Genomic DNA, 17,108 nt, shown 5'->3' with positions numbered 1-17,108 from the left:
TGCTGACCCATCACTGTTGTTATTTATAGACACAAGACAAGAACTTAAGGGTCAGGGGAGTCAAAGCAGCACTCGTAATTACTGCTGACTCACTGCCTCTGCAGAGAAAAGGATTATTACCCTTACCATCCACACCGACAGAGACTTAGAATGAAGATCTTGTTATCTTGAGTCTATCAACTGGTCAGTTAGCATTACTTCTTTAATGTATTCCTGTTTGTCTGAATCCATTAATTAATACTTCTTCTTTCTCTTCATTATTACTGCGTTTATTCGCCACCATTGTTTGACATCATTAGTCACACGTTATTTACAGCTCATTTGATTGGCTGTGGATGTATTACTCTAGTACTCCAAACATATTTAGTTTAGAGTAAAGAGAATGGCAGAGGAAGAGAGGGGAGACCGAATTTAGGGCCTCTGTGCTGCCAAATTGCTCTCCTCTTGACTGGACACTTTAAAAAGAAAATATAAAAGCTCTCCAGGTGCTTATCTCTGCCCGGTGTTCACAGATCCAACTGTTCACCCTGAGAGAGCACCGGCTTCCCCGCTCGACCCTGCACTGCACCCTCACACTGAAAACCACAAGAGAAAAATGGAAGCAATACCAGCATCAGCCACTAGAGGGCTAATAGACACAGTGATGTAATAAAACATGAATCATGAAACAAATCTTTAATTTAAACAGTGGTTCTCAACCAGTGAGTTTTAAGTTCTTCTAAGAGTCATGGGCAGCAGAAAAAAAATAAAATAAAATAAAATAAAACAATGCTAAATGCAAATAATAAAATGCATCTGACCATATACACACCGTTCAAAAGTTTGGGGTCAGTATGATTTTGTTTTTGACATAACAAGGCCATATTTATTGAATAAAAAAAAATTATATAGTAAAAACTTTAATATTTTGAAATGTAATTTATTCCTGTGATGCAAAGCTGAATTTTCAGCAGTCATTACTCCAGTCTTCAGTGTCACATGATCCTTCAGAAATCTGCTGATTTGGTGCTCAAGTAACATTTCTTATTATAGAAGCTGATACTTTTTTTTCAGGATTTTTGATGAATCAAAAATGTATACATTTGCATGTGCACTAAATGTATAGTTGTGCGGTATAATTAATTATGCATGACATGAGAAATACTCCCAAATGAGTCATATTTGAATGAGTCCTGCAGATAAACAGCAGCTGAAAACTCTTTCAGACTTTCTCCGAGAGCTGCTGGCTTTTCAGCAGTGTGAGATCTAAATGACAAAGGAGCCCTGCACTGCAGCAAGCACAATAACAAGCAAACACTCTCAGCACAGCAGAGCAGACGGGACCAGGGATTCAGTGAGTACTGCGGGGGATTACAGATGGCCCTTCAAATTAAATCAAATAGTACAGCTCAGGATCGGGCTTACGGCTGCCTACGGGAGAGGTGTATATGACTGGAGCCAGAGCCAGTGGGTATGGAGAGAGAGAAAATCACCTCCAAATGAGTTTCTGAAATATCTATAGATAAATTGAATTTGAAAATCTTGACAGTGAGTGATCTGAGGCTGGATGAGGAGCAAGTCAAAGGTGGCAGTGATTCTTTCACTGCTTAAGCACGCACACACACACGTTTTGCTTTCTATCATGGTGGGGGCTTTCTATTGACTATTGTTTTTTATAATGAGCTAATGAAAGTTTGCATCACTTACCCTTAATGTCACACTCACAGAAACCCTGCTGCATTTTAAAATTTGTATTAAGATATTGTTTAGAATGTTTGATGAGCCATTTTCCATTGTTTGGTCCCCACAATGTTCAGTAGATGATTTCAGATTTAACTATCCTTTTATAAATATATTTGGTAACTCAAGAATCCAAACAGACATGCACACACAGACATACATACATGATAAACTCTCATGCTATACTCAACAATGGTAGGCATATGACCTTATATTCTTCTTGCCAAATGAGTCTTGTACTTTGAGTTAAAAAAAAAAAAAAAAAAAAAAAAAAAAACCTATCCTTGAAAATCTATTTTAGTTTGTCATGTTTGTGATATAGTGACCTTTATCTGAAATGTTTCTTGACCTACAGATAGAGAATGTTATTTTGAGAGCCAAATTAAATAATCAATAGTTTCCATCTTTCCACCACTGAACCAGTTCAGAGCGTCATCAGCAACTAATAAACTCAATATGAACTTTTGGTAACAAAATTCATTCAAATTTACAATAGAAACTTACAGTACAGAAACCAACAACTTTCAGACATAGACCTTTATAGACAAAGTTTTACTAATATGGATAAACAACAAAATTAACATAAATGTGTATTCAAAACCAATATAAATAGAGGACGTCAAAGAGGTTTGTCCATAATTTTTTTCTTATTTAGGCTTTTGGATGCCACTCTTCTACTTCTTCAGTCTTGTTTGAATAATAATTTAATTGCATGCATTTCTCATCTCTACAAGGTCCCTGTTGTTTCATTACTCATGATTCATATCACTTTTGCTGCCGCATAATCATTAGGTAGGTTATGATATTACAAATACAAAAGAAGACGATATCCCATCTTTTCACTCTTGACTTTGAGAAAAATGATTACTGAGAAGTAACTCTCCTAAGAGCTCAGAAACCCAGCAGGAACATGCAGAATCAATTACACTGGTATTTATGTGTTAAGTGACTAAGTAAGTGTCTTCATGACTACAGGCATCTATGCAGTGTAGGGCTTTATCCTGTGTTTTGAAAATGGCCAGTGCTATAACTGACACCAAAGCATATTGTAAAGAACATCACATGCACATCATATCATAACTATCATAACTCAAGTTTTCCATTAACCTCAGAATACATTAATCATTAATGAGACACAATTAGATGCATATTCTTTATGAAAATATTTGTTTAATGAATAGATCTTTTAATGATATAGATTATTGTGTTTTGTGTGTTTTTGAGTGTATAGAGGTCTGGCTACACTTTAAGTGGCCAAAAGGACATTTAAAGCAGTCCTCACTATTTAAAATTCTCATAAATCCACCAAATCACATTTTCTTTAAATCTGATAATGTTAACAGGTTTCTATGAGGATTCGGTTTGGGTAAAGTATAAAAAATGTAATTAGTATGAAACCCATTGAGGACTGCCACTGTATTAAACAGATCGTAAATTGCTATGATGCAAGCTAATTAACAGCTCATCATTTGTTTTTTACTTATTATAAATCTGAACTTTTATTTTTTTAATGCCTGAATAATATAATCAAAATATATATATATATATATATATATATATATATATATATATATATATATATATATGTTATATTATATTTTCTGACCTACCTACACACAACAACCTTTTAACAAGTTTAGATTTATGATGATTATGATTATTATTTAATGTGATCGAAGGATATTATATAGATTTTTTTTTTTAATAAAAATATAGCAAAAGAATTGGATGCCTGTGCACAATTGGAAAAAAGAGAAACCTTTCTCTAAACAGGGGATGTTTGTGACAAATGCTCCAGGTTCATATCTCAAAAGACAGCAGGAGAAAAAGGACATTTGCAGAAACATTATGAATGTGGGAGTTTTCGATTTTGTTTTTCACTTTTCGTTTGTCTAGGATCATCACAGCAATGATTCAAATGAGAATTCCTGAGACACACACAGGCATCACCCTAATGTGTTCCTTTCTGCCACATCTCTTTACAAAGATAGACCATTAAAGCTGATCACAGAGCCATGTCTAGCATCAGTTCAGTCTTTTTTATTTGCTCGAGGCAGGATGCCCTTCATTAAAATAACAACGACTCATCTCATGCATATGGAAATGGAACTTTCACCATCTTCAGTACGGGGTCTGGCCTGTCCTAGCCTTATGCAGGACACATCGCAGGATTAGGAGGAGGTCACACGTTCATCGGCACGGCTCCATTGATGTATGCACAGCCTATTCCATCCCCAAATCTTAACCTTGAGCAATGTGACCAAAAAACGAAAACTGCCTGATTTTAAATTGGCAGTGAGAGTGAAACTAACCTTCGGTTTTGAGCAGAGGACCCAAGATGTTTTATCATGCAACTTGGTACGAACAATCAAAAGGGACATAAAGCGAAACTCTAATCACTCAAAAGCCTTCGTGATCAAAACAAGCCTGTTGAAATCAATGTTCCCATTTCAGACTGCCACACTGTCATTTAATTCCCTACTATATCCTTTTGTCTCAGCTGGATGAAAACGTTTGGGTGACGGGGATGAAGGGGCCTTGTGGAAGTGTGTCTCGCAAAGGGGTCAGCATAATAACAAGATTAGTGAGTTTTAATTTAGATTAAACAGGGTTTGGATGTGATCAAGCACCCCCACCATGTTGTTCCCTCTGTACAAAGGAAGGACGTGCTGACATCAAACGGACATGCGAGTGACACGCTGTTCACCGCTGCACTTCATTAGTCTAAACAGCTGGGTAAATGCATCAGCTTTGACTCGTCTGCCACATTGACTCCAGAGAATTAAAAAAGGATTTGTGTTGATCTGCATCATTTATATATTCATGTGTAGCATCTTCCTTGCAAAACAGCATTTTCTGAACTTACTTTTGATGTCTTCAGGATTTTGTGTCAACCATCATCTTGAAAGTGTCCTGCTGAAACAACTTCAGAGTTTTCTCCTTGCTTACGACGTGAACAACAGTGTCCTGAAACATTTTTTGATTTTTTTGATTAATGTGGTGTATTTATTTTTATATTTTTAAGAATGGGAGTTTTAGTTGATGCTTTGAGGCCATTTATTCTACTGTACTTTTAAAAGCTGACAAATTTATTTTTAGCAGATATACACATTTTTCCAGAACAACAGATCAAAAATATTACACACAGTACACAGTTAATATATCCAATAAAACTTTCTCAATCTTTTTTGACACAAAGGGCCCCCATTTGTCCAACACAATAATCAAAGTCTCCCCAATATATGCTACATTTGGTATTTCTGCCATAATTATGAATGTTTTATTATTATTATTATTATTATTATTATTATTATTATTATTATTATTATTAACAGAAACTGGGAGTTTTGAAACAGTATATTTAATTAACTATTGTAAACTGTGTGATTTTAAAGTTTCAAGAACTCAACATTCTTCACTTTTATCTTATAAAATCATAATTAAATTTTAATAATTTAAATAAATTTCATTTTTATAAATAATATATGAGTAATTTATATTTGATAGTTTTTTTTTTACATTTTAATTTAGATTAAAGTTAGATTATTAAAAAAATCATTCTTGATTTACAAGGGTATTATAGTTAACTAACCCCTTCCGTTACTTGAAATAAATAACCTTTAATTGAAATATACAAAACTCATTTTATTTTAACTGGTTGCCAAGGCAACATTTCTTATTTTAATTTAGTATAACTTGATGTAATAAAACAACTAAAACTAAAATAAAAATTAATAAAAAGTAAACATTTTATATTACGAAAAATAAATAAAAATGACAAAAATATGCATACAATGACTAAAACTTTCGAATTAAAATAAAGATAGAAAAAAATAAAAATAAAACAAATTAAAAATAAAAATAACATTAAATAACAAATTACTAAAATAACACTGATAACACATTTATTAAATACTTTTTAGTCACCTTGAGGCCCACTTGGAAGTTTGTTTGGTGAGGCTAGTTGGTGAAGGGCCCCGAGTTGAAAAACCACGGCTCTAGAACAATATGTCCCTCCCCCTAAACCATAATAACCACCTGCCTCTAACAAGCAACAGTAAGTGGCAAATCATGGTTCGGTGTGCCTTCGGTAGCACTAATGGTCATACTATACTCTCTTTTTCCAGGCCATCAATTTGCTGCAAAGGAAGTGGTTAGAATTCATTCATTTCGAAAGTGACTTCATGGCTTTCATCCACAGTTGTCAGGGGTGGTTTCGACAAACTAAATGCTATTAAATATTAAAAAAAGGAATCTGTGGTATCTTGACTGATATTAGCATAATGTGGATGAATCAATGTAGTTTCATGCCTGTGAATTTTAAAAGTATTTCAATAAAAAATACAAATAAATCCCTGAAAAACACTATTATAGTTCCTTTGGACTTCAGATTTCATTGACTCAATTACACCTTTGCTAACATGGCAGTGACAGTAATGCTAATGCAATGCTGAGCACACATCAGCAAAACATTATGCATGCGCCTGATTTGCAGCAACTGCCTTCATTACGCAAAACCTGATTAAATGTTCCCTCCAGGCCACGGTAATGATCTCTCACCTATTGTTATTCATATTCGCTAAGGGTTCAAGGCTAAGCAGCTCCTTGTATCTCCACTTTGGGCTCCATTAATAATGTCTATTCACAGCCATAAGTTCGGCATTTGTAAATGACACCTGGGGGTGCCCGCAAATGGTGCACGATTTCAGATGGGGCCTGGTCGTGAGTGTATTAGTGTATTTGTTTGTGTGTTTGTGTTTGCATGACAAGTGGACACATGTTATCTAGCATTTCTAGCAAAGGCCCAGATTGTCCTCACTAATGCTCAGATGCTCCCCAAAGAATCACAATGCACATATTTACATAATGTGGGAATGTAAAAACAATCAAATGAGCGGGCAAGGAGGAGGTGAGGCTAAATTTCTCTCTCATCCTCACTACAGCCATAATGGATGCTGTTGATTACCACTGATAGCGTCACACCTCTTTCAACTTCTGCATTAAACCTCTGAATAGTCAAAGCGATTTATTCAAAATGATTTTTTGCGATGGCATGTTGTCACTGAAATTATGCTTTTTCAGTCTGGACAGCCAAGCTAATTGGACCTAGAGGGATTTAGGGAGGTTCTGATGAGCTGAACTGAGTGTGCTTGTTTTGTTAAAGTTAAAAATGGAAATTTCAAATAATAGTAGGAACTAATATGCATAAAATGTAGCACTTGAAGTTCAAAAGCATACACGTAAGATTCAGCCGACCCAATTTTAACATTCACCTGTAGCATTCAAACCACAATTTGGTTGATTTGGGGGTTTGGGGTTTTCAAATTAATAATTGGCCAGTATAATTCAAAGCATATCAAGATTGGTGATAGTAACAAGGAAAAAGCACGTATAAAGATATTTCTTTACCATAAGTACATTCTTTTATTTATTTTTTATTTTTTTGACAGTTAAAGTGTAGTTAAAGACTTTTACGATGATGCTACAAAGATTTCTATTTCAACTAAATGCTGTTCTTTTGAATCTTTATTCAATCACCATTTCCACTAACATAAGCACCACAACTGTTTTCAACACTGATAAAAATAAGAAACGTATAGACTGGAGTAATGGCTGCTGGTTAATTTAAATTGTAATAAGATTTCACAATATTAGAGTTTTAATATTTTCGATATAGAAATGTATAGTGTTTGTATACATATACATATACAGCTTCAAAGAATTTAAATTCCTGTCTACTTTATCACAATTCTGCACAGAGTTCTCCAGTCATTAACATTGTCACTGCCAACGTTCAATCCAATACCGTCTCAAAATCATCTTTCCTGGTTCAATACCTCCCCAGAAACCCAGCATGCAGACAACCAAGTGTTTTCAGAATCACTCGCCCCACCGCCTGATAAATTATTCAGCTGAATATAAGTAGTCACTAAAAATTTAATGATAAGCCGAGTTGGATTCTGTAGAACAAACCGGAATACGAAGACAGGATCGATGTGGCCTGGATCCTAATATATTACTATAACGGCACAGCTGGGTTGTTTTAATAAAAGCCTTTAGAAATATTTGCCCGTATAGGCAGATTTAATGATTTGTGATACTGTGAACAGATGAAAAAACTTGGTTTGGAAGTGATATATACACATTCTAAGGTGAAAGTTATGTCCCTATGAATACAAATGCATTAACAAGCTGTATGTAAGGCAACCTGAATCGCCATATAAAGCTGCATAAATAAATAAACGCTCAATCTTCCATTCATCATCTTGGAAATGAAAGGTGAATTTAGATTTAATATGGGGTTGTGATTCACACACCTGCTGAATCCACATATCAACACAGCCACACAATGCAGTGTCAACTGGAGTGTGAAAAAGCACTTTATACACACACACACACACACACACACATTTGTCATTTTTATACTTAGCTAATGATATTGTCCATCCCCTATCCCTAAACCTAACATTTTTGCCATTAAAAACATTAAAACATTTACCCCCGGTTTCACAGAAAAGGCTTAAGCCTAGTCCCAGACTAAAATGTAAGTCTGAGCTGTTTCAACTGAAAGAAACTTGCACTGACTGATGTAAAAATATATCAGTGCATTTGTTTTGTCTCAAGATGCACACCAGTAATGTTTTTCTAAGGCATGTTAATAAAAAAAATACTTAAATTTCCTATTTTGTCCTATAAATAAATGTATAAATGTCCTATAATTGAACTATGGCCTAATCCTGGCTTAGTCTAAACCATGTCTGTAAAACCAGGCCCTGGTATGTTGTACAAATCCACAAAGTCCTTACATTTCCACTTTGGTTGCACTCTTAAGTTGCACAGTACAATTAACATTTATATGCCAAATGTAGCAAGAATGCAAAATTATTCAAAAAAAAAAAAAAACAGAACATGCTGACTTCAGACACCTCAGATCAGATTTAAATGAGTTAATGGTTGCTAACCTGCTCAAAATCTCCTGCTTCATTGGTCGGGTTGTGCCAAACATCCACCTGATCCACTGACCTTCACCCAGGAGGACATTCTGGAGGACAAAAAGTCAAAAATCAAGAGGTTAAGTAGTGTTCCTTAGCTAAATTGTTATCATAAATTAATTACACCAAGTTCTTGAGATCACATTCTAAAACCACAGGGAATTTCTGTTAATCTTTGACATTTCATCTATTCTGTATGGAATTTTAATACAGTGTTCAGTGATGAGTCTCAACTGATGGCTTACAGATGGGGTCAGAAGCTAAAACTAGCTATGCAAATACTGAATGAGTAGAGAACAAATTCTAACCGTCTTAAAAGTGCCAAAACTTAAAACAGTGATAACATAAAATACTACCATGACACTGACCAGATAATTATAGGGGGCAGGGGGGCATAAAAACTGCCCTCATAAATGTCAAAAAAAAAAAAAACACACACACAGAAATCCAGTGGCAAATAATGGTCTTAAATAAAAACTTATATTTTTGACACCAGTTGCAGGTAAATTTGGATCATTTTAAGGACACCTTTATTAAAATAAGAAGAAGAAGAAGAAGAAGAAGAAGAATATTAAGATAAAAAAAATAAAAGTAATTACAGCCCAGACATTATAAATGCAGGTGCTGCTCATATAATTAGAATAAAATCAAAAAGTTGATTTATTTCACTAATTCCATTCAAAAAGTGAAACTTGTATATTATATTCATTCATTACACACAGACTGATATATTTCTAATGTTTATTTCTTTTAATTTTGATGATTATAACTGACAACTAAGGAAAATCCCAAATTCAGTATCTCAGAAAATTAGAATATTGTGAAAAGGTTCAATATTGAAGACACCTGGTGCCACACTCTAATCAGTTAATTAACTCAAAACACCTACAAAGCCTTTAAATTGTCTCTCAGTCTAGTTCTGTAGGCTACACAATCATGGGGAAGACTGCTGACTTGACAGTTGTCCAAAAGACGACCATTGACACCTTGCACAAGGAGGGCAAGACACAAAAGGTCATTGCAAAAGAGGCTGGCTGTTCACAGAGCTCTGTGTCCAAGCACATTAATAGAGAGGCGAAGGGAAGGAAAAGATGTGATAGAAAAAAAGTGTACAAGCAATAGGGATATCCGCACCCTGGAGAGGATTGTGAAAACAAAACCCATTCAAAAATGTGGGGGAGATTCACAAAGAGTGGACTGCAGCTGGAGTCAGTGCTTCAAGAACCACTACACACAGATGTATGCAAGACATGGGTTTCAGCTGTCGCATTCCTTGTGTCAAGCCCCTTTTGAACTACAGACAGCGTCAGAAACATCTCCCTTCAAAAAGGACTGGACTGCTGCTGAGTGGTCCAAAGTTATGTTCTCTGATGAAAGTAAATTTTGCATTTCCTTTGGAAATTAGGGTCCCAGAGTCTGGAGGACGAGAGGAGAGGCACACAGTCCACGTTGCTTGAGGTCCAGTGTAAAGTTTCCACAGTCAGTGATGGTTTGGGACGCCATGCCATCTGCTGGTGTTGGTCCACTGTGTTTTCTGATGTCCAAGGTCAACGCAGCCGTATACCAGGAAGTTTTAGAGCACTTCATGCTTCCTGCTGCTGACCAACTTTATGGAGATGCAGATTTCATTTTCCAACAGGACTTGGCACCTGCACACAGTGCCAAAGCTACCAGTACCTGGTTTAAGGACCATGGTATCCCTGTTTTAATTGGCCAGCAAACTCGCCTGACTGTAACCCCATAGAAAATCTATGGGGTATTGTGAAGAGGAAGATGCGATATGTCAGACCCAAGAATGCAGAAGAGCTGAAGGCCACTATCAGAGCAACCTGGGCTCTCATAACACCTGAGCAGTGCCACAGACTGATCGACTCCATGCCACGCCGCATTGCTGCAGTAATTCAGGCAAAAGGAGCCCCAACTAAGTATTGAGTGCTGAACATGCTCATACTTTTCATGTTCATACTTTTCAGTGGACCAAGATTTCTAAAAATCCTTTCTTTGTATTGGTCTTTAGTAATATTCTAATTTTCTGAGATACTGAATTTGGGATTTTCCTTAGTTGTCAGTTATAATCATCAAAATTAAAAGAAATAAACATTTGAAATATATCAGTCTGTGTGTAATGAATTAATATAATATACAAGTTTCCCTTTTTGAATGGATTTAGTGAAATAAATCAACTTTTTGATGATATTCTAATTATATGACCAGCACCTGTATGAGTGCACTTGCAATTCATTCATCTACAAGAGAATGGTATTGGATTACAGACTGTTTTTTTTTTTGTAAAGCAGAGCATGGAAATATCACAATATTGATAAAGCGAAAGGTCTGAACTGAGGTATCTTGTTCTTAAGTCTGTGGTATTGGAAATCTATGCCATTTCATTACACCAATTTTCCTGCAAATCTCTACTGCCCCCAAATGGGATTGAGGCACGAGATAACATTTGCACAAAATTTGCCATATAATGGTCAGTTCTGCATTTTTTTCACACAAGTCTGATTGATATGCCCCTTTATTTTCCCTGTCCATCCCTTTCTTCCTTCTTCCACCAAAATCAGCAATATCGCAGGTGCCAGATTGCTAACAATACACTGTTTATCACCAATGATGTCACTTCCCCTCACCTTACGTGAGCACTTACACAGAGGTGCAATCCAAGCAATAACCGCACTGTAAAACAGCCTGCAGCCCTGTGTGAATCAATGGCTGAGTTTTGTAAACCTAACACGTAGCTCCAGAGTCGATTATAGAAAGGACAAGACATGTGCCCACCCTCAAGAGCCTGGCTTTCGGACCATATTCCACCATACATTCCCTCCTCTATCCAAAAACAACACCAAACTCTCACCCCAACACAACAACACAATGAACAAAAGCAAATGCTGTTGACACCATGAAAAATGGCCTTGTTCATCTTTTATACACTAATATGGGTGTTTGCACTTCCATTCTTTGCATTCAAGCTAGTTTGTGCTTTGTTTTGAAAGCTTATGTTATGTTAATATAATTGTGCATGCAGAACAGATTTGGTCAACACTCTTAGAAGCAAGAAACAGCTGACAAATAAGTGCTGAGAGCAAGAACACTCTTCTAGACCTGCAAGTCAACACTCACCGTGAATCAATAAGAGAAACAGAGCTCAGTTTCCCCATTTATTACTCCAAGAGGCGATAAATTACTGAACAGCACTCCACGCCGCAGCTAATAAGTTCAAAACAGGGGAGTTAGCAACTTTCCAGGGCATTATAATATTCTATTTCAAATCCCAGCTATTGACATAATTGGGCAGCTGAACGCTGCGGTGACTAAAGCAATCCACACTCTGCTCAGTGCCATGTCAGCCAAACAGTGTGTAAAGAGACTTAAAGTAATAAGGTCTCCTGTGCATTCAACCTGTGAGAGAGGTGCGGTGCCCTAGGATCCATAGTTTTGAGCTTCACAGTAAGCGGCACTACAGAGTTAAATGCCCTGTGTGTTGAATGTCCAATTCACAATGAGGAGTTTTAGTCATTGAGGAGTCTCTGAATTGTAGGCACCTTGCAAATGGGTATTGAGGTATCTAAAGCCACTCAAATCCAATATTAGTAGGGTCTAAACTAGTAACAATGCTTCTATTGTGCGATATTTAATAAATAATTGAAATGTAATTTAAATAAATAATTTATTAAATAAAATATTTATTTGTTCATTTCAATAAATAATAATTGAACAACAATATATGTTAAAATTGTCCTTTAAAATTATTTAATATACTTTTTATTTAATTATAATTATAATTATTCTATAAATTAATAATATAATTTTCTAGTTTATATAATTTGAATGAAAAGTAAAATAAATTATGAACTTTAAATATATGTTTGTTTGTTTTTTACATTATGTATGCTGGGAATACACCAAAGAGTGTCTTGTGCTTCAAGGAAAGAAAAGAAGTGTACACACTGGAAAAAAAAAAGTGTAGAAATTATTTTCTCCAGGAAATTGTTAGTAAATTTTATAAACAATTATAAAAAATGACAAGACGTTAAAATAATTGTGAAATTTTAAAGCAGAAATACTGAAATTGTATTTTCTTGTAAAACAATAATCTTTCAATTTATTTTTTTACAACTTCGAAAAATCTAATTTTGCAGCACATGGTTATTGTGACAATTTTGATTTGATTAGTGACTTAGAAATCTTAAATAATTCTTGTACATTTTACAACTATCTCTTAATTTCATTCAAGGTTTTTTTTTAATAATAAAAAATACTTTATTTCCAGCACTGTAAAAATTATTTTTTAAAGTTGTAAATAAAAAGATTAGGTATTGGAGTACATTTTACAAGAAAATACTATTTCAGTCTTTAAATCAATGTGTAACTTGCTGTTTCTTTGTCATTATTTGTGAAATTTACTAGCAATTTAAGTGAAAATTGTTTCAAAGTGATTACTACACAAGTTTTTTTTCTACTCTCTGTCCCTGTCAAGAGAACAGTGCAGGGGCCGGGGGAATGATTTGGACTGTTTGTACCACAATGTCTTTCTGTCTGTCGTTCTTTCTGTCTCTCTGTCTTCCTCCATGACCTGTCATTATGTGCAGAGCATGAAATGTCACAGTGGGGCACTGATGTCAGAGTGGTACAGTCCCCTCCTGAGCGTTAAATTAAGCATTCACACCGAAGAGAGACAGCGAATGACCCTTTCAGTTCTACTGTAGACATGTGACACAAGACTGTTTAGACCACCTGGTCACATCGGTAGATGTGGTTTTCTTTTTTTGTTATAGGATTTTTTTCTGTTTTGTCATTCAGTCAGCGAAAATACGTACATCTGATTTTTAGAAGTCATAAAACACGCCCCATCCACAAGTCACATGATTTGGCATTGTTTGCACATATATTGAGGGATAAGTTTAGTCATTTTGTAAACCCCCTAACCCTATAATACCATAATATGTATTTATGTTGGAAAATCAGAAAGCAGAGTAAGGAGAAAAGTGACAGGTTGTCCAATCTGTCAGTTCCTCCTTTCTCTTCTACTGACAACTGCAAATGCATGAAACGGCCCTGCTTTGGCCCCCTTTCTGACATGTGACAAAGACACCATACGCAAAGTATTTTCGCCCTTTGTGAATGAGAGATCATTTTTGCACCTGTTCGCCACAGGACTTGTGGGGGAGGAAGGCAAAAAATAGAGGGAACATAGAACAGAGGAAGAGAAGGAGAGATAATATGAGATGAGAAGCAAGCATGGCAACAGGTTACGAAGGAAAAGCAAAAGGTGCCGATATCTTAATGGTTCAGTAAATTGGCTGTTTGCTACACATCAGCCCACAGACAGACACTCAGCACCATGGGGCCTCCCAGAAAACACAGCAGAACAACAGAGAATTTTCCTAATTATGAGCTGATTGCACTGACAGCAATCCGTGCTCTGATTGCCGCTGGAATAAATTATACAAGCCTGTATTCATGGTTAAAGGGCTTGGTCTATTTCTGGCCTCATTCCTTCGTTACCCACCACAGAGAAGGCCTCTCTGACTGTGCTTGGCAAAGATCACTCTATATAGCTGCTTTGGTAATATCCAGATTTTGTGTTGCTTTTTCTCTCTCTCTCTTCTGTTTTTTAGTCATTATTGTAAACCGTCCTTTGTTTTGACAGTTCCACTAATGAAACCCTATACGAAAGAGTGCTTGAATTATTAAATTAACACGGAATTATGAGAATTTATAAGCATTGTGTTGAAGAATGCATTCAGAAAGCCCTGCATCATTGGTTCCCATCCTGTTTGTCTCTGAGACCCCTCACTGTCAAAGGCAATATTTTGGCCCCCCAAGATACTTCAGCTATAATGGAAAGCTGACGTACTTTTTAATTTACAGAAATTAGAGGCGATATTTAAAACATAATATTTTAAATTTGTAATTAATTAAAATAATTATAATTAAAATAATTATTACATTTTTAACTAAATAATTTGCATGAATAAATTCTGCTATAATGACAAAGCTAAAATACTTTTTAAGACTTTTTCATTCACAGAAATGATTTTTGGTTTATAAAGAAATACTTTAAATAATTATTAATTACATTTTTAATTAAAAAATATTTAATTAAATGATTTCTACCCAATAAAATATTTTAGAGCTTGACAGAATGTACATTTAATTTGTATATATTAAAAACGATAATCATTATGAAAAAATAAAATCACTTGAAAATGCTGCTCACAGCTTAAGTATGAACTGTTCAAAGACCTTCACATGGTGTTGTTCAAAACATAAATGACACTCAGTCATACCTCAAATGTGAATTTTGAAAATGTCCTTTCATTTTGGGTTGTGTTTTTAAAGCCCAACTTTCACAAGAAAGTGAGATTATGTGCCTGATGAATCAGACAGCCACTGTAGTCCTTATGTTGGAACTTAGATCACCTATTTCCTAAATTGCTTTTAAAAAATTGATTAGAAATCATTCCAGAGGGAACCAACAAAGAATTAGCCTTCCAGGCCCTACAAACTGACGTCATTTACAGGAAAGCAGTTTTAATTTTTTTTCATTAGTCACAGAAATTACATGCTTCAGCTTTAAATCAAATTATCTTAATAAAAGTGACTTAAATGGTCCCATAGTGCACTCTGGTAGCTTTGTCGTCATTCATGAGTGTATAACTATTAGCTTGGTCTGATGTATAAAAAGCAAAGCACAATTTGTTTTCTCTCACACAGTTCACTGCATTAATATTAGTCTGTTTAGATCTGTTACTGGTCTCATGGTCTGTCTTTGCCATGTAAGTAAGTGAAGCGTCCATTATTCCTCCTTCAGTGGCTTCAACTCATGAGCTCCTCACTGGCCTGACAATTACCATGAATTATCTTCACTTCCAGACAATCAATTAAGAGAATTATTGAACTCCTCCGAAACCTTATCGGCTCTGCCCAGCAGGGCAGCACAGTGAAGATAGATCGCAGATTATGAAACCTCTAAAGACTGACTCTTTATCACCTGAGAATTTGCTTTGTGTACTACCACATGGGCCTGCAGTCTCTCTGTCACACTGGTTAGGAATAGGCTGGCCTAAACATCCTTAAACTAAAGCTTTATGCAATAAACTAAAGTGGTCTGCAGGTCTTCTGCCAATAACAAAAGCCAATCTAATGGAATGAAATTATATCTAGTATACAATTTCCCCAGTGATTACACAGCATTTTTAATACAGTATCTTATATTAACTGGATTAGATGCAAACAATAACAAAATTAAATAATCTATACAAAGTCACAAAAGCGGGTTAACTGTGTCTTGGAATAATCTGACATTCAGTCAATCACAAACACACACACACACACACTTGTCATCACAGTCGTGTGTGCCACCAGGCTTCATCCAGCATCCCAAAAATGATCATTTTCTGCCATCTAGTGTTACATATAAATCAATCTGAGTGGGTGAATCATTTGTGATACCATATTGCCCTCTTATGGATGTTCTTAAACTTAACAACCGACATAGACATACACTCTTTTATCGTCTTGTCTAGTCTCATCTTCAAAGTTACTAACATACTTAAACGGATAAACAATTCCCACTGGATTTATTATGTCATGGTTTTGGATATATTATCGGCAAAAACATATGCTTCTTCTTTTATCTTCTATATATCTATCTATCTTCTTTTTTTTAACGAAATGAAAACCAAAAGTACTCACCAAATGCAAGATTTTTATAGATAAAACGAAGTACGGACATCCAATCGCACGTCCCACAATGATTAAGATTCATCAAGGCTTAATGAGAAACAGATGTCTGCGGGGGGGGGGGGGGGGGGGGGGGGTTGTTTGAGGGACTTTTATTTTGCATTAAATATAACGGTTCGTCCAAAACCTGGAAGGACTGCAGATTGGATAAAAAGCTATATAGGTTAAAAGTGTACAGATGATTTGCTTTCCTGCCATCTAGCATCTCTGAATTATTCTGACAACATAGCAGTAAATATTTTATCAAGGTAAAAATAGATTTAAATTACCAAAATAAAATAAATGCAATGCAATATAATCAATAAAACGTATAACGGAAATGCAATAAATAATAAACATACATTGAGTCATATTTAATTAACAAAATCTATCATTTATTTTGTACTAGTTTAATTTACAGTTAAATTTGAATGATCCATTCTCGTGCAAATCAAGCAATACGTAAGGACTGATAAAATTACATCTGAAAGAACAGTTACAAATAACAAAATAAAAGTATATATTTTGGACAATATTATATGAATGAGACATTTTATAAATAATAACAAAATATATTTAAAAATAAATTAATTCACAAAATGAATATTAACAATAAAACAGATTTAAATTGTCAAATTAAAATAAATGCAATGCGATAAATAAACGTCT

At 35.1% G+C, this 17,108-nt stretch overlaps 1 long non-coding RNA gene across 3 annotated transcripts in view; it reads right to left on the bottom strand.

The window, feature by feature from the left end:
* The window catches only part of LOC109066861, a 65,453-nt gene that overhangs the window by 46,634 nt on the left and 1,711 nt on the right, over positions 1-17,108 (bottom strand). For 2 of the 3 annotated variants that reach the window (XR_006156639.1, XR_006156641.1), the window contains exon 2: positions 8,682-8,761. This is a non-coding gene — a long non-coding RNA (uncharacterized LOC109066861). Of the gene's footprint in view, positions 1-3,542; positions 4,687-8,681; positions 8,762-17,108 lie in introns of those variants that run through there. The other variant, XR_006156645.1, reaches the window with a different exon arrangement.

Source organism: Cyprinus carpio, chromosome A4 (genome assembly GCF_018340385.1).
Source record: "Cyprinus carpio isolate SPL01 chromosome A4, ASM1834038v1, whole genome shotgun sequence".
NCBI classification, from domain to species: Eukaryota; Metazoa; Chordata; class Actinopteri; order Cypriniformes; family Cyprinidae; genus Cyprinus; species Cyprinus carpio.
The sequence above is the reverse complement of the archived record's forward strand: the minus strand, read 5'-3'. Positions and strand labels throughout refer to the sequence as shown.